The sequence below is a fragment of the Cherax quadricarinatus genome, chromosome 15 (genome assembly GCF_038502225.1).
Source record: "Cherax quadricarinatus isolate ZL_2023a chromosome 15, ASM3850222v1, whole genome shotgun sequence".
NCBI lineage: Eukaryota > Metazoa > Arthropoda > Malacostraca > Decapoda > Parastacidae > Cherax > Cherax quadricarinatus.
In genome coordinates this window covers 1,617,370-1,640,499 of record NC_091306.1, presented here as the reverse complement: position 1 = coordinate 1,640,499, position 23,130 = coordinate 1,617,370, and positions in this window count along the sequence as shown.

Below are 23,130 nucleotides of genomic sequence, written 5' to 3'. Positions count from 1 at the left end.
AAAAGTGGATAACTGTAAAATAATATAATAATTAAAATCAAAATCAGCATTCAAAGTATTTCTTTAGGAAAATGTTTATTGATAATGAGATCGTATTAAACTGAATAGAAAAGAAAAAAAATTACTACACAAATTTTCATGCTGCATCTTGAACTATTCAATTTGTAAAGTAAAAAATCAAAATTAATGGTGCGTAATTTGAAGAGGCCCAAGAGTGCTGGAACATCCCTCTGATCTCCCCGACATATGTTATAGACGATCATCCCGCCCACTGGATTCCATTTGCAAATTGACTTTCAGAGTTGGTAGGCGGACGAAATTGTCCCGCTGGGCTCTTCAAGACTCTTGTGGTTTTAAAGAGGCCAACTGCTGAGTTAAAACAGGCTCGCTAGTAACTCTTTGACCCATGGGACTACTGAAGACTCTTTTCCTCAAGGGACTGCTGCGAAATAAGAATACTCTTTCCATCAAGGGACAACTGTGATCCTCGGTGGTCCCTTAAGGGACCACCGAGGGATCACTGAAGAAAACGCTTTTCCCCATGGGACCGCTAAGGAATACCATTTTTTACTCGTGGGACTACTGACTACTGAAGAATATCCTTTCCCTCACTGGATCACTGAGGATTACCCTTCTCGTGGGACCACTAAGTAATATCGTTTTTTTTTTTTATCATGGAACAAAGGAGTAATAGCCTTTTCTCATCCACTCTCTCATTTGCTCTCCTTTTACATTCCTTCATCACTCTCTTAAACTCTCTTTTTCTCTTCATATACTCCTCCCTTCATATATATATATATACATATATATATATATATATATATATATATATATATATATATATATATATATATATATATATATATATATATATATATATATATATATTCACCTAATATTTTTCTGTTTGTTTACATTTAGGTGGCAACTCGCTACCTCTTCCACATGTTACATTTATACGCAAAAATATACGTCATATCTTCCATTGATGTTTGAGTTGCGCTCACGCTTGCTCAGTTTCATTCCTTTTGATATTCCATTTTTTTCAATGAAATATCTGCGTCACAAAACACAGGCGAATGCTTCTGGTCTGCCAATTTGTTCGTTACACTGCGTAACGTTTAAACTGTATTGTTGCTATAAAACTGCAACACAAACAGTAACAAAACTTTCGGTTAGCGCTGGCTACATATTTAATTAGTCTGACGAATTTTGAAAAATCCCAGTGACAGGACGTCTGCCTAGAATGTTGGGAGGAGTAGTGCTGCCACTCGCCTAGAGTGAAGAGTTGGGGAGTGCCATCATCTGCTTGAAATATTGGAAGGGGTAGTGTCGTCACTTGCCTAGATTGTTACAACCGGTGTAGCTCTGTCTGCTGCCTGGAATTTTGGGAGAGGTTAGTCCTGTCAGTTTGCTGGAATGTGAAAAGGAAGAGGTGCTTTTTTCTAACCAGAATGATGGACAGGAAAAGTAGTATTACAGTTAGAGTTTTGGGAAAGACAACAGTGATGTAAACTGTAGTTTATTCTGCAAGGGCATTAACCAGAAGTGATGTTTGATGCGGTAAGTGTTAAATAATCAGCTCGATGAGTAGGGAGGAGAAGATGAGCAAGGATATTAGCTGTTTCAGAGTTCATGATATCAACTGTCTCAGGTGTAATGATAACACTTGTCTCTGTGTGTAGAAACAAGAATATCAGCTGTCTTGAGGCTTGATGTATTTATTAACTGTACTGAGGCTGTTACGATCCTGGATCAGTTCTCAGGGTCGGGTTTGGGAAAAACCCCAAGATCAAGTTACAGGATCTTGTGTTAGGATGCTTCCTAAGTTATGTCCAGAAGCAGGAGGGCTTGCGAGTGGAGGTAACAGTGACCATGATCCAGGAGTGATCGTAGCTCGTCTCGGTGATCGTGCGGAGGACCGGGAACTGCATCGTCTCGGTTGTAGTCACAAATTCACTCCACGTCCTCGTCTGTGGAGTCAGACAAAGAAACATGGTTATGTGAACGTGATTTTTTTGTATTAAAAATAAATAAAACTGCTTCGCGTGGTTGCCCTAAATTTATATTTTACAAGGCTGCAGCAAGAGCTAAGTGCATTTACGTAACCCCAGTAACCCTTTAAGGGTGAGTGCCTTGTTGCTGGTATGTGGTTCTTAATCCAAGGAAACTGAGCTATTTCCTCCTACCTTCCTCAGATTAAATCTGATTGCCTTCTAGGCGCTACATGATCCTTGCAGATTTAGAGCATCCCTATAAATACAATGAAAACTCTGATCATTTTTTGTTATTATCATCAGTGCTAATGGTATGCACAATTTGCTTCATTAGTCGTGTAGTTACTAATGATTCAGTTATTTCTACTTACACTGGTTATCTAGCAACCTGGGAACTACTTCCATTTTACTCCCCGTTGCCACACCAATGGATGTCCTCGCATCATGAAGGATGCCTAGTTCACTAGGCACATGAGGTTTGTAGGATTGTATGGTCCAGTGGTTTAGAGCGTCGTGAATTTTGACTTGCTTCCCACGAGGCGAGCCAAAACAGCACGGGTTTGATCCCTTGGCTAGCCGCAGTATGTAATTGCTTAAATATCACTTGTGTACTGCTTGTGAAGGCTGATACGTCAAACGGGGAGTAGAATGAAATTAGCTCTAAGGTTGCCACGCCAATGGATGTCCTCGCAATCATCAAACATGCCTAGTTTGCTAGGCACATGATGTTTGTAGGATTGTTTGGTCCAATGGTTTAGAGTGTCGTGAACCTAGTGTGTCAGAACTTAGACTCAATAAACAAGTGGAAAGTTTTTGGCCACAGAGTAAAGAAAATGAAATGTTGCGTCTATTTCCTAACATCATGTAAGCAACAAGATCTTCTTTACTGTTGGTGTATTAGGAAGACCTAACCTCAGTGACGGTGTAGTAGGAAGACGTGGTCAGGAGTGAGGTGGAGGTCTCAGTGAGAACCTCTGTCTGAGTCTCCGTCGTGGTAGTGTAGCGGACAGCAGTTTTTGTGTGCGTAATGAACGCTGTGTCGACGACCACCTCCGTCAGGTATAGGGAGGAGGTAGCAGTGCGGAGTTCCATTACGGTGTATAGCGCAGCAGAGGTCACATAATAAGTAGAGGTAAACTGTTGAGTTTCAAGCTTTATCTGCGGTCACATAAGAATAAACTCTGATTTAATAAGTTGTATAGAAAAGCACTGGTTAACATTTTACTTTAGTTTACCAGAACAAACTACCAAGTAGCATCATAGAAACAAATATCTGGGTGACTTTATAAACAAGTTAGACAGTTAGACATGTACAAGTGACTGAATAACCTGTAAGTTATCTGTTGTCGCGGTCCTGTCCCAGTTAAGGGATGCTGACCTGATCGAGCAGACTGCTCGATCAGGTCTGCAGTACGCAGACCAAAATGTGCACTACAGCCTGGCTGATCAGAAACTGACCTGAGGAGCTTATTAAGATCCTTCTTGAAGACAGCTAGGGGTTAATTAATAATTTCCCTTATGCATGAAGAGAGGGTGATAAATAATCTCGACCCTCTTATACCTTTCAAGAGTTTCTATTAGCGTACTCGTCGCTTCCCTGCTTTTCAGTATAGGTGAAGGTTTGATGTCAATCCTCTGGAATTTTCCAGGTGTAGATTATAATGTATCTTTCTCGTCTACATTGAACTGTGGGCTAATCGTGTGTCCAAGTTCTTCCATAGAAAATTTAAGGCAAGAAATAGCGGTTTCTTGATTCTTATTTAATTTCGAGTTCCATGAATCTACCTGAGGCATAATACCTGGGCATACTATTAGTGGGTTTTTCAAGGTCAAGTGGGTTAGGGTCACGTAAGGAAATGTGTGACTGTCGGCAGCGTTTTGAGTCTCATTCATGAAAAACTCATTAGGGACGTTAATCATCAGACCGATTAATGTCTGACTGAGCACAGAGATATACGGGGACTACAGTGGTAACCTATAATGACGGCTATTGGGGTTTAAGAGGCAGGGTTAGGAGCTGAAAGTCGACCCCAGCAAGCACAACTGGGTGAATACACACACACACACACACACACACACACACACACACACACACACACACACACACACACACACACACACACACACACACACACACACACACACACACACACAATCATTATTCTTTTAAAACTGAATCTATGCAACAGTTATCATGCTAATAAGTGCATGAGTTTAGTAAATTAATTATTTTCCGTACATTTTTGTCTAAAAATTTATCATGATATACATCTATACTAAAAAAAAATATAATGCAAATTTGTTTTATCGCATAATATATATATTTATATTCATGCAAATACAACACGATTTTATTAGAATTTAACGTATGTACATCAGTAGTAAATTATATTGTTAAATAATGATATTTATCGATCTTTTACTTGATATTTAAACGGCCTCTTAAAGTGGATTATAATTGATTCATTGTGGATAATTTAGGACAGATATTGGCTTATATCGGAGATATTTCAGGGTTTTTATTAAATTTTTTTCATTTCTCTGATAACCTCCGTGGAATCTCTCTGAAAATCACGATAATCTCTTGATTCGAGGAATATGAGCTACCCAACTCTAGTCTCGGATAAACTTTGATTCCTGTTCACCCGGCGCTGGTATGTCCCTGACGAGTTTAGCGCTTCTTCATACTATATTTTACATAGCAAATCCATACTTAAATTTATAGTTAATAATAAATTTATATTTTTTTAACGATTTCAGGAGCAAAGTCTTCCCCGTCTCTTCTGTCTGACGAGATCTACAGGGATTTTTTAATAGTGTTTACTGTCAGCTGTAGCTGCATAACAACGCTGTCTAAATATTCTGTGAAAAAAAGAAAAGAAGTATAACGTTACTTACGTCAGGGTTGAGTGAGAGTGTGACGGCGGTGGTGACGGTGGTGGTAGACGGTTGAACTACCGTCTTGGCGATGAAAGCTGTCACCTTCGTCGACTCGGGTGATGTCACCGTGCGGTAGACCACCTTAGGAACTACCCGCGTGTTTGTCACCTGTGACATAGTGACAACAAGAAATTAGAACTGTAATCACAATTTACCCCTCAAGGAAGGTTCCTTGATGTTGGTGAGGGGCTCTTGATTTAGGGAATTGGATCTGTGCTCCAGTTCCCCGAATTAAGCCTGAATGCCTTCCACATCCCCCCCCAGGCGCTGTATAATCCTCCGGGTTTAGCGCTTCCCCCTTGATTATAATAATAATAATAATGTAATCACAATCTATTATTATTATTATTATTATTATTATTATTATTATTATTATTATTATTATTTAGCAGTGAGCTGCTTCCCTGATCTGTATGAAGCAACGCAATGGGAGCAAAAGCTAATTGTGTTTCCTTGTCATATTCCGTCAAGCAGAATGTGGCTCATACGAGGTGTTGAAATCTGTCAACCTGAGATAGAAACTGTTGTGACCCAGTTGTGGTGGACCCTGTAACAAACTACGTGAGGTACCACAAGGCCCTACTGTGACCCAGTTGGTGTGAGGGTCACCATAACAAGCTACGTGAGGTACCACAAGACCCTACTGTGACCCAGTTTGCGTGGGGGTCACCATAACAAGCTACGTGAGGTACCACAAGACCCTACTGTGACCCAGCTGGCGTGGGGGGTCACCATAACAAGCTACGTGAGGTACCACAAGACCCTACTGTGACCCAGCTGGTGTGGGGGGTCACCATAACAAGCAACGTGAGGTACCACAAGACCCTACTGTGACCCAGTTTGCGTGGGGGTCACCATAACAAGCTACGTGAGGTACCACAAGACCCTACTGTGACCCAGCTGGCGTGGGGGGTCACCATAACAAGCTACGTGAGGTACCACAAGACCCTACTGTGACCCAGCTGGTGTGGGGGGTCACCATAACAAGCTACGTGAGGTACCACAAGGGCTATTTGTGAATCACAGCTCTTAGCCTGGAAAAAAAATCCGTAAAAGAAAGTGGTGGTGGTTATCGTAACAAGCTATGTAATGTAAAACACGACTTGGACCTACCGTCACCCAGCGTGTGGAAGGAAGGCAGAGAGCCTGCGGGGTAAGAGACGCCTCCTGCAGCAGGTAGCTCCGGGCAGCAGCGCTGCTACCCAGGGAGAACCACATCACTAGTACTGTAGGAAACATCTGAGAATTGTACTTCATATTCTTTGCTCTTAGTGACCTACTGAACAAGTTATTATGGGATTAATAACCCCGTCAGGTGATTTTACTCATTTGAAACACATTTATACTCCATCTAGTTATGTAGTCTGAGCTTAATCATTCGATCTGTATTACAAAAGAGATTAATTTTTGAAACATGCATCACTGTAAGTACACAAAAGGTATTCCATAGCGCGTAAAGCTTCCAAAATGTCCTCAATCAACAAGGGCTCCAGTGACGAGTCTGTATCGATGTCCATCCAGTCACACACTAAACCTCAGGCTGAATATTGACCTCACGTCCCGGGAAGAGGCATAGGAGAGCGAAAGGGTTTTAGAAGAGAAAGAAAAAGAGGATAAGAATTGGTAGAAGGAGAGGAAAGATTTCAGGTAAACAAAGAAGAACTGGAAAAAAATATGAGTAGTATTAGTACACGGAAAGATAGGAATAGGGAGAAAAGGCGATAGGATTGGGAAAATTTGGAAATAGTTAAATACACGACTGAGAATGGGAGGGTGGGAGTAGGAGTTGCTTGTCATGGGACATTAGGTCTACTGTAGCACTCCTCTGTTGCCATATTCCATCACTTTACTGCGTTAATTTTTCTACGCTATTCCCAGCGTTAATTTTCAACTCTTCCGGAAAACATACAAATTGGAATGTCATTATTTTAAGTTAGGTTAAGTTAGGGGGGGGGGAGATAAGGCATATTAAGTAAACTTATAAAAAAGCGTATATTTAACCACAGAAATAGTTATTAAATAAAATGGCCGCGAAATGTTGAAATAAGTGTGTGTGATTACGGAAATGGATTGTATAGTTGTATACAAGGGAGCAGGATGATACCCAAGAAGGAAAAAGGTCAGGGAGAATCATAGCAATGACCATTGAGGTCATTAAGGTGCAAGTTGATCACTGGGATAATCTGGGAGATAATAATTAACTCGTTCTCTCTGGAGGCATTTTAATGGCATGTAGATTACTATTAAACAAGAAGAAATGAAGATTAGCGAATGAGTTGGCGGGGAAATGAGTTGGCTTGCAAATGAGTAGGAGGATACATGAGTAGGCTGGTAGGTGTAATATCAGGTACACATAGAGGGAAGTACACGTGTTGGCAGGGTGTAACTGCAGGTAAGTAGACATGAGGAGAGGCAGAAGTGAAAGCAGGTAGACGGAAAAAACATATAGACGTGAATACGGTTACATTTTAAAGCAGGTAAACGTGAGTATAAGTTGACTTGTAGACAGCTAGGTAAGTAAGGAGGCAGAAGTGTAGGCAGGTAGGTAGACAGATGCGTAGGCAGGTAGACGCTTATACAAGTAGACGAGGAGGCAGATAAATGGGAAGGCAAGTAGGATTTAGACTACACTTTCTTCACACATGTATTTTTAACACGAGAATATACCCCATCATACCTCAGGTGATGATAGACTGCTGTATTTTGGTGGATGGAACAAAAATGATTCATACGTCTCACTTGCCTTGATTGTTTCGGTCAGCCAATTTAGATCACGAGTCATGGTTTTTGTATGAGTCTACCCCGAAGTCAGGTGTTTCGTAAGTATTTGTAGGTTACATCGTATTTCTGCAGAATATATGTACAGCGTGTTTCCCAAGAGCATTTGTACAACTAATTTGTACAGGATATTTTAAAAGTGTGTTTGTCCGAGGTATTTGTACAGAGTTTGTTTGTGCTTAATATTTTCCTACAGTTTATTTTTACAGGGTGTTTACTAACTTCTTTCTCCTAGTCCAGCTGCTCTCCCATACTTCTGTTCACTTCGATCTCTTGTACTTCCATTAACTTCCTTAATTACTGACATTTCTACACCAATTTTTATTTCCATCTGGCTAAAGGTACCTATTTCTCTTCCCATTAAACCTCCGTAGTATCCCCAAGCCGCTACCGGCCTCACCCAGTTTCCAGAAATCATGGACTTGAGATAAAGCATCGCAGACGAATGAGTCTCATGGGACGATTAGAAAGACACTGGTGAACTGACGATGATGACAGAAGATTAAGGGACTCCACGTTCTCGGGATTCCAGATTAAAAAAAATAAGGGACTCCGCGTTCTCGGGATTCCAGATTAAAAAAAATAAGGGACTCCACGTTCTCGGGATTCCAGATTAAAAAAAATAAGGGACTCCACGTTCTCGGAATTCCAGATTAAAAAAATGATACTCATCATATTTGTTGTGGGTTTAGATTAATACGCTGATGCTGTCTGTTCTTGTTCTTTGGTGTTGCTGTTTTTTATTTTGTTATATTTCTTTATTTAGTAATTGTAGCGGTAGCAGCAGTAGTAGTAGTAGTAATTGTAATAGTACTAGTAGTAATTGTAATAGTACTAGTAGTGATTGCAATAGTTCTAGTAGTAATTGTAATAGTACTAGTAGTGATTGCAATAGTTCTAATAGTAATTGTAATAGTACTAGTAGTAATTGTAATAGTACTAGTAGTAATTGCAATAGTGCTAGTAGTAATTGTTATAGTATTAGTAGTAATTGTAATAGCACTAGTAGTAATTGTAATAGTGCTAGTAGTAATTGTTATAGTATTAGTAGTAATTGTAATAGTACTAGTAGTAATTATAATATTACTAGTAGTAATTGTAGTAGTAGTTGTTGTCGTTGTTGTCATTGTCGTCGTTTTCGTCGTTTCAATAATTCCTGGGTCTGAGGAAGTCACATACGTTCAGGTGGCTCGTGTTGAGGCTTCTACTACAAGCATCTGGCGGTGCTTCATGTGGGTTAGGCTATAGGTTTCTTTTAAGTGTCTGTGAGAGAAAACTCCTGGCTGGGATCACGAGGTCACCCATCCATTTGCTGTCAAAACCCAACGACGTTTAACCTGTTGCAAGAATATATGGAGGACAGATTGAACCCAGGAGTGGCTAGAGAAGAGACGGGACCAGGAACTGAGACTCGACCCCTGCAGTCACATTCAGGTAAGTATGTATATATATATTGACGAGTATACACACACACACACACACACACACACAGTGCTATCTTCTCTCTCTCTCTCTCTCTCTCTCTCTCTCTCTCTCTTTACACAAGGTTTTACAAGGTTAAATTTAGTGTTCCTAAATTTATTGACAAGCTAAGAGCTGTTACCTATATTAGCTCATTTAAAAACCTTTTTATTGTTAAGAGATATACAGATAGGGAACAGGATGAAGTTGGAGCTATCTGTGGTCTCTCTCTCTCTCTCTCTCTCTCTCTCTCTCTCTCTCCTTAGTTGAAGGCACAAATACTAGTTTCTGTATCGGCACTAATATAATACTCTGAGCTGCATCAGTGTTTTAGATAGCAAGACAGCATCACTTTATATACCTTAGTAACTAGATGCATAATGTACATATATTTTAGGAATGTACTAAGAAGCCTCTATGGTAGCAAAGCCTTTGTTCGTGTTGGTGTGTCAACAGGAGCTCTTATATAGTATACTGGTAGGATGGAAAGGAACTGCTAGTATATTAGGAACTATTAAGAAGTGCAAGGAAATTAAAGGAATGTGTATACTGAATACAAGTCTGTTAGATTTATCTGGCATTGTATATGTTCACGAGACAGAAAATGACTAACGATCGTGACAAAGTGCAAAATAAAATAGCAGGTTTGCACTTCACACTTATTTGACAGGACGGTAGTACCTCCCTGGGTAGATACTCTCTACCTGCCTACTACCTTAGTGTATAACTTTTGTGTACAACACTGTAGCTCCTATAGGGAAAAGATGAACTTGCGAAACAAGCTCTGTTCATTGTTGAAGTCTTTTCATTTTTAAAGTCTATCATTAAAATCTTCATTTTAAGAAGGAAAACGCATATTTTTTTTGAAATAAAGATGGTTATTTAGGCATAAACTGCAAATAGTTAATTATGGCATGAAATATTTTCGCTTTTGTATTAGCTCCTGGGAAATTCATTACTAAGAATGTGCCTGGTTATTAAAATTCAGGGCTTAAGTTGTGGGTGCTGTTTTTTTTTTTTTTTTTTTTTATTTTTACAAAAAGAGCACACTGAGGTTATTGTCTACAAAGAACATAGCATGAAATTTGGTTTAAATGATGCACAAACCAGAAAATCCATACTTCTTTTCTCTGTCAGACAAAGCGTCTATATTATGGTGATGGCGCCTTTCCGACACATGGAGGACTGACATTTTTACAGTAGATATATTTGGGAACTTTAAGCTCATCAATAAAATACTGATTATAAATAGATATATTTAAAAAAAATCGATGATGACAAAAACAGCATAACAAGCCATAATAACTTACTCACGTAATCCCCCCAGAAATCTCTTGGGTCATTCCTGGGCGTACTTTTGCTTCAGTTTGGGAACCCATGATCTGTCTAGGCTATGATGGCTCATGTTACTTCTTTACAGAACCTCATTGGCAGAAACGTTTGTAGCCGAGCATAATATCATATACAACAAAGCCAAAATGATGCGCAGGGTTTTCCCACTTAAGAACCCGAAAGTAATTAAACTGTAACTTGCCAAAGTTGTGAATCTCTCAAGTGACAGAAGAGATGATCATATAAGTAATCATTTCTGAAAGCCAAATGAGATAGGTAACTCATTAATTTGAGTATTACACAAATAACCCGCACATAAAAGAGAGAAGCTTACGACGACGTTTCGGTCCGACTCGAACCATTTACAAAGTCAGTGTGACTGTGTAAATGGTTCAAGTAGGACCGAAACGTCGTCGTAAGCTTCTCTCATTTATGTGAGGGTTATTTGTGTATCGTTCCAGTCACGGTATTGTGCCTTTTTTTGTTAATTTGAGTATTATTTGCATTTCGTAGTTTCAAATTAAAATATGAGCCTTTTCCAAACTCCTACTACTTTTTTTTGCATTAAAGGGCACTGCGTACAATTACAAAGAGCAGGTCTGACCTGTGCAACAAAACTGTCCTCAAAGATTTGTTGAGTCATACCTTGAATTAAGGAAAGATCCTGGACTTCACCTTACGAAAACAGACAAAGCAAATGCGGTGGTAATTATGGACAAGGTAGATTGCAGTGGAAAAATTAATATTTTACTGGGATAAAGGGGCACTCACGCGCCCTTTTAATAGTGTCAGTGGCCTCCAACATATACTACTTGATTATTACACCGAGCTTAAGTGAGGCCAATCTAGCCTTCCCAAATAATCGGGGAATAAGATAATAAGCTACACATGTAAGTCAGTATTGCTGCCTCATATAGTATATCCAATTAAATTATTTTATTAGCTGTAAACAGTGAAAAAATTTTTAAATAATTTTTATTTATAAAATATTTTCTGGCGATTTCAGTTGCAAAATTCACTATCATCGAGGAAAATCTGCCTTGCACTGATGTACTTGATCCAGGGAGATGGAGCTACTCTTCCCTGGGCTCGAATCTCTTTGACATCTATTTCCTCTGGTGCTTTATTACCTTGATGAGTTTAGCGCTCCTTCATTAATGAAATAATGAGCTTGTCTCATAATGGATGGATTATCCTCCTGTAGCTGAAGGTTCGTTCACCTGAAGCCAAGATAACACAATTGCGATATTAAGGAATATTGCTGAGTTTCCGGGTTGGAACGTTTCTTGAAGCCATTACTTTGACATTCAATTCCATTTTAAAGGTCGTGGATTTTATTGTTTTGAGGAAAGTGACCTTGTCACCACTGAGAAGCTGTCAGCACAAGCAAAATGGTGATCGAATAAACGAGAGATTCGTGATGCAGTGGCATGCAGAGGCCTGGTGATGCCCGGAGCCAACTCCTGGATTGTATGCCCCAAAGACTCCTTGATTGTATGCCTCTAAGACTCCTTGATTATATGTCCCAAAGACTCCTTGACTGTATGCCCCAAATCACTATCTTATTTCCCTCTCTAATTGGATGCCCCCCTCATTTGGATGCCCGGGGCCACCGCCCCTGCGCCCCCCCTCTGCACGCCGCTGGGATGAAACATGAAGTAATAAACAGGTGCCAAGACAACATCTGTCATCTTAAGAGTTAATCTTATAAATAATTTATCGATAATTGAAATATGACATCGATCCGTCAAAGACGTTATCTTAGTGTTGTTTATGCATATATTTTTTAAACAATATTTCTGCAATATTAAATTTAGTCTTGTTATTCTCTGGTTAAAAAAATCATCATGATTTTTTTTTTCGATTTTCTGTATAAACTTTTACATGGAAATTTGATCCCCTAACAAACACGTCACTGTTTTTCAATGATGCCATAACAGATAAAACTTGTACTTTTATTAAACTATAGTTTCACTGGTATGGCAATATAATGGGCAAATAACAGTGAATGGTCACCAGTGTGTTTTTCCCGTATTGGTGCTACACCAACGCTCTCATCCACTTCATAATTACTGTGCTTCCTGTGATGGCACTGTGTTGACACTGCTCTACTCACGGTATCGCCCACTTCATAAACACTGTGTGTTCCCTGTGTGAGTTCTGTACCAACCCTCGTATCACCCACTTCATAAACACTGTGTGTTCCCTGTGTGAGTTCTGTACCAACCCTCGTATCACCCACTTCATAAACACTGTGTGTTCCCTGTGTGAGTTCTGTACCAACCCTCGTATCACCCACTTCATAAACACTGTGTGTTCCCTGTGTGAGTTCTGTACCAACCCTCGTATCACCCACTTCATAAACACTGTGTGTTCTCTGTGTGAGTTCTGTACCAACCCTCGTATCACCCACTTCACAAACACCTTTTTTTTTGATAATATGTTAATTGTGGAATAGAAACAGATTTTTTTGTGAAATTTTCTATATTCCCCGGGTATGTCTATAAATCGTAATTACTCCTTCCTGGTGGCAGTAGGCCTGGAAAAAATATGCCATACCCTCTCTGGTAACGGGAACTAGTCGCAAATACTGACAGTCAAAGATAGATGCTGTACACTGTAAATTTATACTTTTTCTCAAATCGAAGCGGATTTTCTGCCAATTCCCGAGCGCTGTTAAGACCCCCCTGAGGAGTTACTTTCCTAGAAATTAATAAAACAAATTTACTAAAAAAAAAGTAGGTTAAATCCACTAACATAAAGCATACACTTTTCTATTATAGTTAAAACATGGGTCATCAGCCTGTTAAAAAAGGGCTGGATATGTTTTTTTTTTTTCATACCAAAATTTATTACTTGTAATAACGTACTCGGAGGAAAAAAATATGTATTTTATTTAATTATTTTTATGTTAATAATTTTATTAGTTTATCACTCAGTTTGTGATGATTTAATTTGGCTGGAAGGCAAATGTTGTGAACATAATGATTGCATCAGTGCGTTATTTGTATAAAGTACAAACACACAGACACACACAGACACACACAGACACACACAGACACACACACACACACACACACACACACACACACACACACACACACACACACACACACACACACACACACACACACACACACACACACACACACACACACAAGTGGTCACAGTTGGAAGTTGAAGGCCTGAGATGAATCACAGGGATGTTAGGAAGTACTTCTTCAATCACAGAGTGGTCAAGAACGGGAATAGTCGGGGAAGTGATGTAGTGGATGCAGGATCCAGACAGAGCTTTAAGAAGAGGTATGATAAAACTCATGGAGCAGGTAGAGTAACCTAGTAGAGGCCAGTGAAGAGGCGGGGCCAGGAGCTGTGAATCGACCCCTGTAACCACAACTAGGTTAGTACACCTAGGTGAGTAAACACAGCGGGCATCTCTCCATGGATCCTGAGAGAGGGAGCAGAGGCACTGTGTGTGTGCCACTAGCAACAATCTTCAACTCATTTATCATAACAGAGCAACTACCTGAGGTGTGGGAGTGAGCAAATGTAGTTCTAATTTTTAAGAAAGGAGACAGTCGAATAACTGACATCAGCCTCACGCGACTAGCGTTCAGAAACCAGAGCAAGAAGTCATTCACGACTCTGTATAAGGCATATGTTAGGCTCATATTGGAATATGCAGCACCAGTATAAAAATCACAACTTGTTAAGCATGTGAAGAAACCGGAGAAAGTCTAGAGGTATGCAACGAGATTACTCTTCAGAATAAATACACCCAGGTGTGGCTCATGTGTCTTATTCATCAACTAGTTGAAGAGCTAAAGGTACGTCCAATGGGGTAAGATTAAGGGAAGAGAACCTTATAATATTAAAGGAAAGACACTCTAGAGGTGATATGATTACAATGAAATTAATGACAGAAAGTGTTAGGGTGGACAGGGACAGATTGCTCGAGAGATTGGAAACAAGAACACGAGAGCACAGCCGGAAGTGGAAGCACAGATGAGTTACAGGGTTGTTAGAATGCATTTCTCCATAACTCACGAAATCATAATAACACGATTACTTTGGTCTCAATCCCCACCTATTCCATGGTTGGTGTTTCTTCAGGGTAAAGTAGTCAGGAGGTGGAAAGATCTGAACTGTGGAGTGGTAGAGCAGGAGCCATACATAGTTTTAAGATAAGGTACAATAACGCTCTCGAAGCCAGGAAACTCTCTCTCTCTCTCTCTCTCTCTCTCTCTCTCTCTCTCTCTCTCTCTCTCTCTCTCTCTCTCTCTCTCTCTTTCTCTCTCTCTCTCTCTCTCTCTCTCTCTCTAATACTGCCACTAACTATTCTTAGGAAAGGGGTCACTGTCATTCAAGCGTGCGATGCTAATCATTCACAATCCTTTGAAATACCTGACGTCAGGTCAGGTCTGGTCAGTTGTCTAAGCTCGTGTAGGGAGTAGAGGTCGCCGTTCTTCATGCCTGAGACGTCCACGATGACCACCTTCCTGTAAGTTTATGACACTATACTTAATTTCTCGTTCCTACAATAAATGTGAACATAGAGAGGATGTAGGAAACACCGGTTTTGGCAATATAGTTTCGGATGAGTGGAGTAAAAAAGCAAGCGTCGTCACTGCAGTGAGTACATTTGGATACCTTCAAAAATAAGTTGGACAGATGCATTAATGGGAGTGGCTATGGCAGTAGGCCTAATACGGTGCTCCTCAATTCTTATGGAGTTATTGCCAAAGTTTGTCACTAATCCTAATTAGTGATTTCTTACATATATACTTCACTTAGAGGTATCAACTCATCCAGTCAGATGATACCACGAAATATCCTGCAGGAGGATTACTGGTCCATAATTTCAATTATATACAATAGTAAAGTTTTTCCAGTGAAACGGTAAACTGCAGATAATTGAAACCTCTAAATATATTTAAATTATATCAGTGATTATAATAATATTATTAATAATAATAATAATAATAATAATAATAATAATAATAATAATAATAATAATAATAATAATAATATTATTATTATTATTATTATTATTATTATTATTATTGAATGAAAAGTCAAAATACCATGGCAAGAACAATTCACCCCCGCCAAAAAAAAAAAAAAAACACAGTAGGAGAGGATCTACATAACGACGTTTCGGTCGGTCCCGGACCATTGTCAAGTCACAAAAGGTGTAAGAAAAGTAGACAAGACCTAAAGACAATACAGTAGTGGGCAGGGGAAGAAGGGAGTGCCAATGGTATTATTATTATTACTAATAGTAATAGTAGTAGTAGTAATAGAAGTTGAAGTAGTATTAGTAGTAGCATTATCAATAGTAGTAGCAGTAATAGTAGTAGTATAGCAGTAGTAGCAGTAGTAATAGTAGTAGTAATAGTAGTAGTATAGCAGTAGTAGCAGTAGTAATAGTAGTAGTAATAGTAGTAGTAATAGTAGTAGTATAGCAGTAGTAGCAGTAGTAATAGTAGCAGTAATAGTAGTAGTAATAGTAGTAGTATAGCAGTAGTAGCAGTAGTAATAGTAGTAGTATAGCAGTAGTAGCAGTAGTAATAATAATAGTGGTAGTAATAGTAGTGGTATATATATTGGTAGAATTACCGACAATATGTTAAGTAAATGAACACAAGTGCAACTAATGTGACATTTTATTGTGGCAACGTTTCGCTCTCCAGGAGCTTTGCCAAGCCGTTACGGCTTAATGGACTTCACACTCTTAACGCTAGTGTATCTTATTTAATGGAAGCTTGACATTGCTATAGGACTATGTGGTTGATAATTTGTCATTTAAATTCAGGAAAGCTTGTGGTACAATTTTCTGTATGATAACTTGGAAATGTCTTGTGAATTGCCTCAAATTTTAGACGCTGATGAGTTTAATCCAAAGAAAGAAACAGAGTAATTTGAGGATGAGTATTGTCCAGTTTGTAAATGTTTAATAGTTAAAACTGTACACAATTACTACTGCATTACGTGCGAGAAATAGGGAAATGAGTCTTTAAACTTTCAGCACTGGTGAATTTTGCTCTAGGAAAAGTTTGTATTATTAGTATGCTGTGCAAGTTCCAATTTCCTACTTTTATTAAACAATTTAGAATATTGATTTTCATAAATAACAAAAAAAAAAAGGCACAATACCGTGACTGGAACGATACACAAAGAACCAAATGGTCCAAGTCGGACCGAAACGTCGTCGTAAGCTTCTCTCTTTTATGTGCGGGTTATTTATGTATTGATTTTCATGCGATAAATAGAGAATGCCCCTTCCGATCGTCTTCAAACTCTCACTGGTGTATCACTCATGGCTTTAGGACTGTGTACGGGACAATTATTTGTTTAACAATTTGGGAGAGTGTGTTCCATGCACTAACGTGAGACTGCGTCTTTATAACGACTTTAAACATTTAAACCTTTGATGTATCTTATCTAAAGGTGTACCAGAAATTTTCTGCTGATTTCATGGTGTATAATTTTTCAGTTTAATTACAAAATAGTGTCCAACTCGTGCAGTTTACTAGTAAACTTTAGACTTGAAGATGAAGACACACGTGGAACGGTTGGGTTTCCTTATTAGTATACCTGGAGAGGGTTTCGGGGGTCAGCGCCCCCGCAGCCCGGTCTGTGACCATGCCTCATGGTGAATCAGGGCCTGATCAACCAGGCTGTTACTGTTGGCCGCACGCAACCCGGCGTATGAACCACAGCCCGGCTGATCAGGTTCTGACTTTAGGTGCCTGTCCAGTGTCTTCTTGGTAATCCCCATTATATATGCTGGGAGGCAGTTGAACAGTCTTGGGCCCCTGATACTTACTGTGTTGTTTCTTATCGTGCTAGTTGCGCCCCTGCTTTTCATTGGGAGGGAGGACTTTGCATCGTCTGCCGAGTCTTTTGCTTTCATAGGGAGTGATTTTCGTGTCCAAGTTTGGCATTAATTCCTCTAGGATTTTCCAAATGTATATAATGTATCTCTCCCGCCTGCATTCTAGGGAGTACAGGCTGAGGAACTTCAAGCGTTCCCAGTAATTGAGGCGTTTTATTGCAGTTATGTGTGCCGTGAAAGTTCTCTGTACATTTTCTAGGTCAGCAATTTAACTTGCATTGAAAGATGCTGTTAGTATGCAGCAATATTCCAGCCAAGATAGAACAAGCGACCTGAAGGGTGTCATCATGGGCTTGGCATTCCTAGTTTTGAAGGTTCTCATTATCCATCCTGTCATTTTTCTAGCAGATGCGATTGATACAATGTTGTGGCCTTTGAAAGTGAGATCTTCTGACATTATCACTCCCGGGTCTTTTACATTAGTTTTTCGTTCTACTGATGAAACGTTTAGCCTACACAACAGGCATCTTCAGTCAAATACAAAGGGGGCAGTAGAAATGAAATAAAGATAATATAATTAGTCAATCAACTGATTGCACATGTATCTTAATCTTCAACTTGTCGGTATTTTCTACCCTTTTCTACAAACACTGGACTTGTTTTGTTTGCTGTTTGATCAAAGGCCAAGCAGCTGTTCTTGAAAATCCTGAAGAAGCAGAAGAGGACTTATAGGTCAAGTCTCTAAAGAGAGTCATAGAAGCTATAATTCAACCCTCCTAAGAAATCCAGGAGACTGAGGTCCATACCTTCAAGAGGCCTTGAGACTTTAACTCAACACGTTAAGGAAGTTTAAGAAAACGTCAAGGAGCTGCAAGTCAATACTGTCAAAAGGCAAAGGAGCTGGAACTCGGCCAGTTAAAATTGTGAGACTAATCAGATGGAATTAGGCTTGTCATATCCACAGTGTTTAGCATTAAATTAAATAGCAATAGACTAGTTTTGAAGTAGTGGCTTAGCGCTTCTTTTTTATAATAATAATAACAATAATAATAATAATAATAATAATAATAATAATAATAATAATAATAATAATAATAATAATAATAATCATATGAACGAAATCAATAAATGATTATTGTGAAACTCGCGGAAACTTGTTCTGCTATTTTAAAATATATATTATTATTTTGCATTTAAAAAAATAAAATTAAATGCATAAATATACTCAATTTTCTATTTTATTAGAATTGGCAAATTGGGACTTTGCCCAATAACAATTCCAATCTTCCTCTGAACAAAATGCACCAGCGCTGAAGATTTGAAGCCAATCGAGGAGTACATTATTTAGTTATCTCGAAGTAACCAATAATTTTACCTGGTAAATCAAGCAGGTCCTGCTACATGCAGGTACAACACTTCGAGTCCTAGTGTCGAAGTGGTAAAATGATATGCTAATAGGTTGTCATAATGTCTTGAAGTTCCAGTGACCTGCAGAACATCAGATATGAATGTATCATCTCAGTTGTTCCTTGTTATTATTATTATTATTATTATTATTATTATTATTATTATTATTATTATTATTATTATTATTATTATTATTATTATTATTATTAAATTATTATTATTATTATTATTATTATTATTATTATTATTATTATTATTATTATTATATTCTTTTATAATTAATATTATTATTAAAAGTAGCTGCTGAATTTTAAGCATTTTTTTTTATGTTGCTGTAATAAGCACTTCAGAATATTATTTTGTGAAACTGACACATGTTACTAAATTCTTTCTGTAGAGCGACGCTGTTGGTAATGGTAGCAATATCTACGGGAGGAGGCGCTGTCCACATCTACCGCCCGAGGGCGACGCAGATGGGGGAGACGTTACCACAGTACCCGCCCCTCAACACCCACATGGCTTTGCTCGAAGGTGAAGAACGCCTTCCTCTGCAGCAGGAAGATCCTCCGAAGCTCGTGTTGTATGAGCCTCTTCAGCATTCGGTTCGTGATCAACAAGAACACTCCCAGAAGGCACAACAATCACAGGAGCCTCAAGGGTCTCAACAATCACAGCTGCCTTTGCAGGCGCACGCACAACTATCCCAGCACTCACCTCTACCCTCACAGGTGCAACAATCACAGCTTCTGGAAGGGTCACAGCAGATGCAACAGTCACAGCAGCCACAGCTACCTTTACAACCGCAAGTACAAGGTCTACGATCACTAAAAATTAGGATGGCTTGTCCTACAGAAATAGGCATTCACGTAAGTTCCTGTTTACCTCGTTACGTTAACTCATGAGAGTACAAACAGGGAAGAGGGAAAGAGAGAGAAATGCATCAATGTATATACAAGAACCTTCAGCAACACGGAAACTGATCCTAATTAAGACCGATGGAGACATGAGATAACCCTGGAAGCAGTATACTGGTTATGAATGATGAAGTATACTCAGACAATTATTGAACCAGTTGTTGATATATATATATATATATATATATATATATATATATATATATATATATATATATATATATGCAGGAGATTATGTTGCTACGGAGATAATCATGGTTCATTGGAAAACAGTGTGATGTTCGTATTTTTAAAATTATGACACTTCTCTCTCTGTCTCTGTCTCTCTCTCTCTCTCTCTGTTTCTCTCTCTCTGTCTCTGTCTCTCTCTCTGTCTCTCTGTCTCTCTCTCTCTCTGTTTCTCTCTGTCTCTCTGTCTCTCTCTCTCTCTGTTTCTCTCTCTCTGTCTCTCTCTCTCTCTCTCTCTCTGTTTCTTTCTTTCTGTCTCTCATTAACAAGATAAATGTTCACTCATTTTACTTGTGAAATTATAACAGGTAACTGCTATTTTCTAAGGAAAAAAATAGCACTAAAAGGCAATGCGGAATATAAATCTTATGTGTAATGAATTTAGTTTATTTAATATACGCCACTGGCAGTTTTGAACGCTACTAGCAGTTATGAGCGATACTAACAGTTATGAACGATACTAGTAGTTATGAGCGATACTAGCAGCTATGAATGCTACTAGTAGTTATAGCAGTTATGAACGATACTAGCAGTTATGAGCGCTACTAACAGTTATGAACGATACTAGCAGTTATGAGCGATACTAGCAGCTATGAATGCTACTAGTAGTTATAGCAGTTATGAACGATACTAGCAGTTATGAGCGCTACTAACAGTTATGAGCGATACTAGCAGTTATGAACGCTACTAGCAGTTATGAGCGATACTAGCAGTTATGAACGATACTAACAGTTATGAACGATACTAGCAGTTATGAGCGATACTAGCAGCTATGAATGCTACTAGTAGTTATAGCAGTTATGAACGATACTAGCAGTTATGAGCGCTACTAACAGTTATGAGCGATACTAGCAGTTATGAGCGATACTAGCAGCTATGAATGCTACTAGTAGTTATAGCAGTTATGAACGATACTAGCAGTTATGAGCGCTACTAACAGTTATGAGCGATACTAGCAGTTATGAACGATACTAGCAGTTATGAACGATACTAGCAGTTATGAGCGATACTAGCAGCTATGAATGCTACTAGTAGTTATAGCAGTTATGAACGATACTAGCAGTTATGAGCGCTACTAACAGTTATGAGCGATACTAGCAGTTATGAACGATACTAGCAGTTATGAACGATACTAGCAGTTATGAGCGATACTAGCAGCTATGAATGCTACTAGTAGTTATAGCAGTTATGAACGATACTAGCAGTTATGAGCGCTACTAACAGTTATGAGCGAAACTAGCAGTTATGAACGATACTAGCAGTTATGAACGATACTAGCAGTTATAGCAGTCATGAACGATACTAGCAGTTATAGCAGTCATGAACGCTACTAGCAAACTGCGGCTACTATCACATAAACATTCCATAATTATTCTTTAAGGGAAAGAATAATCATACAAAGTATCAAGGAGTACCAAGACTATGGAGATATGTTAGCGTGTATTATGTAAATACATCATAAATTTGAGTATATTTATGAGTGAAATGTGGGACACAATTACCAAATTATTTGCTAATAGCTCAGAACTGATTAATTACGGCGAGTCATTCATGTACGTTTTATGTTCTCGAGATAAGAATAAATGAGTTAATAAGAAATAACAAAATCTGAGAGAAAATATTAAAAAACAGAATGTATGGGTGATATCAGTTGCTTTCCACTTCATTGGGAGTGATGTGTTTATAATGGTGGTGAGTAAAGTTGAGACACTGGACACGTCAGCATCAGGGCTGAGGTGATGAATTCCTCAAAACTGCTTCTGTGCTTCTTTCACTATCTCCGTATTAAAATCGACTCTTTATTAGACTGAAGAAGCATGTTGCATAGGCGTGATGTTTCGCCAATGATGATATACAAGCGCTGCACATTTGCCTCATTCTTCACAAACACTCAGTAGATAACAATGGAAGACACTGAAATACCCATTGACCCCACTGACAGCACTTCCTATTGCAAGACTGCAGCTTTGCCAAAAGTTCCCGTCTCCTTACCTGGCGGAATGACAGTCACAGACTGTGGCTGTTACATCAGAAGTATGTGAGATGGAGCCATCAATTTACTTTCGTGCTTCGTCTCCAAAAATTTAACTCTCACGCAGGACTCTGCTAAAGCTGGTAAACTGGTGTAAGTCCTTCGTGTAGCCCATAAATCATCTGTGGGTGTTTAGGATAACCATAAGCTTCTGGCCGAGCTTGAGAAAATATACAAGAAGATATATCACATGTTTTTCACGAAAAGTAATAACTAACCAAGGCTTTTCTTGAAGCAGTAGTGTCATTGTTCCAAATTCCGGCTTTTAAGGTAACATTTCATGAAGTCAAAACGTACTGCATCGGTCTGTTATCATAGTCAACATCAGAGAATTATTACTTATTTACAATGGCGTGGAAGGTCACAAGATACCCTGAGGCAATATCTATGAGAACTGTAAATATCTAAGCAATACTGGAATCTCTGGTAATATTATTATCAGGTAGATTTTCCCCAGTCAGTATAATCCGAAGATCATTCATACGTACATATGTCCATACATGCACTTATACATGCACACATGCATAAACACTTACATGCAAACATTCATACATGATGACACTAGAGGAAAGAAGGACTAAGAGTGATATGATAACGTACGAAATACTGAGAGAAATTGATAGTGTAGACAGGGACAGGTTGTTCTAAAGACGGTAAATTGGAACATGAGGACAAAATTGGAAGTTGAAAACACAGATGAGTCACGGAGATGTAAGGAATTATTTCTTCAGTCAGAAAGTGGCACGACCTGAACAGTTTAGTGGTAAAGGTAGGATCCATACATAGTTTTATAAAAAGGTACGATAAGGCTCTCGAAACAGTCAGGAGAGAGTGAACCTATTAACATCCAGCGAAAAAGTTGGCCCAAGAGCTGACAAGCGAAAAAGTTGGCCCAAGAGCTGACAACCGACCCCTGCAACCCCACATATAGGTGAGTACAAATAGATGCGTACATGCGTACTTATCAGAACACTCACATAAATGCATGTAACCATAAATACAACTGAATTCACTCATCCTTCCCTAGCAACCATTGTGTCACCCGTTAAGTGCGTGCAAGGTAGGGAGACTCACAACAAAGGGGAAAATATAAAAAATATTTTTGCATTCGCTTTTGTTTCGAACGTGTTTGTGTGAAGGGGTGGAGGGGAAGCACTTTTGCCTGGGCTCTATACTACCATAAAGTGGAATTCTTGGAAGCTT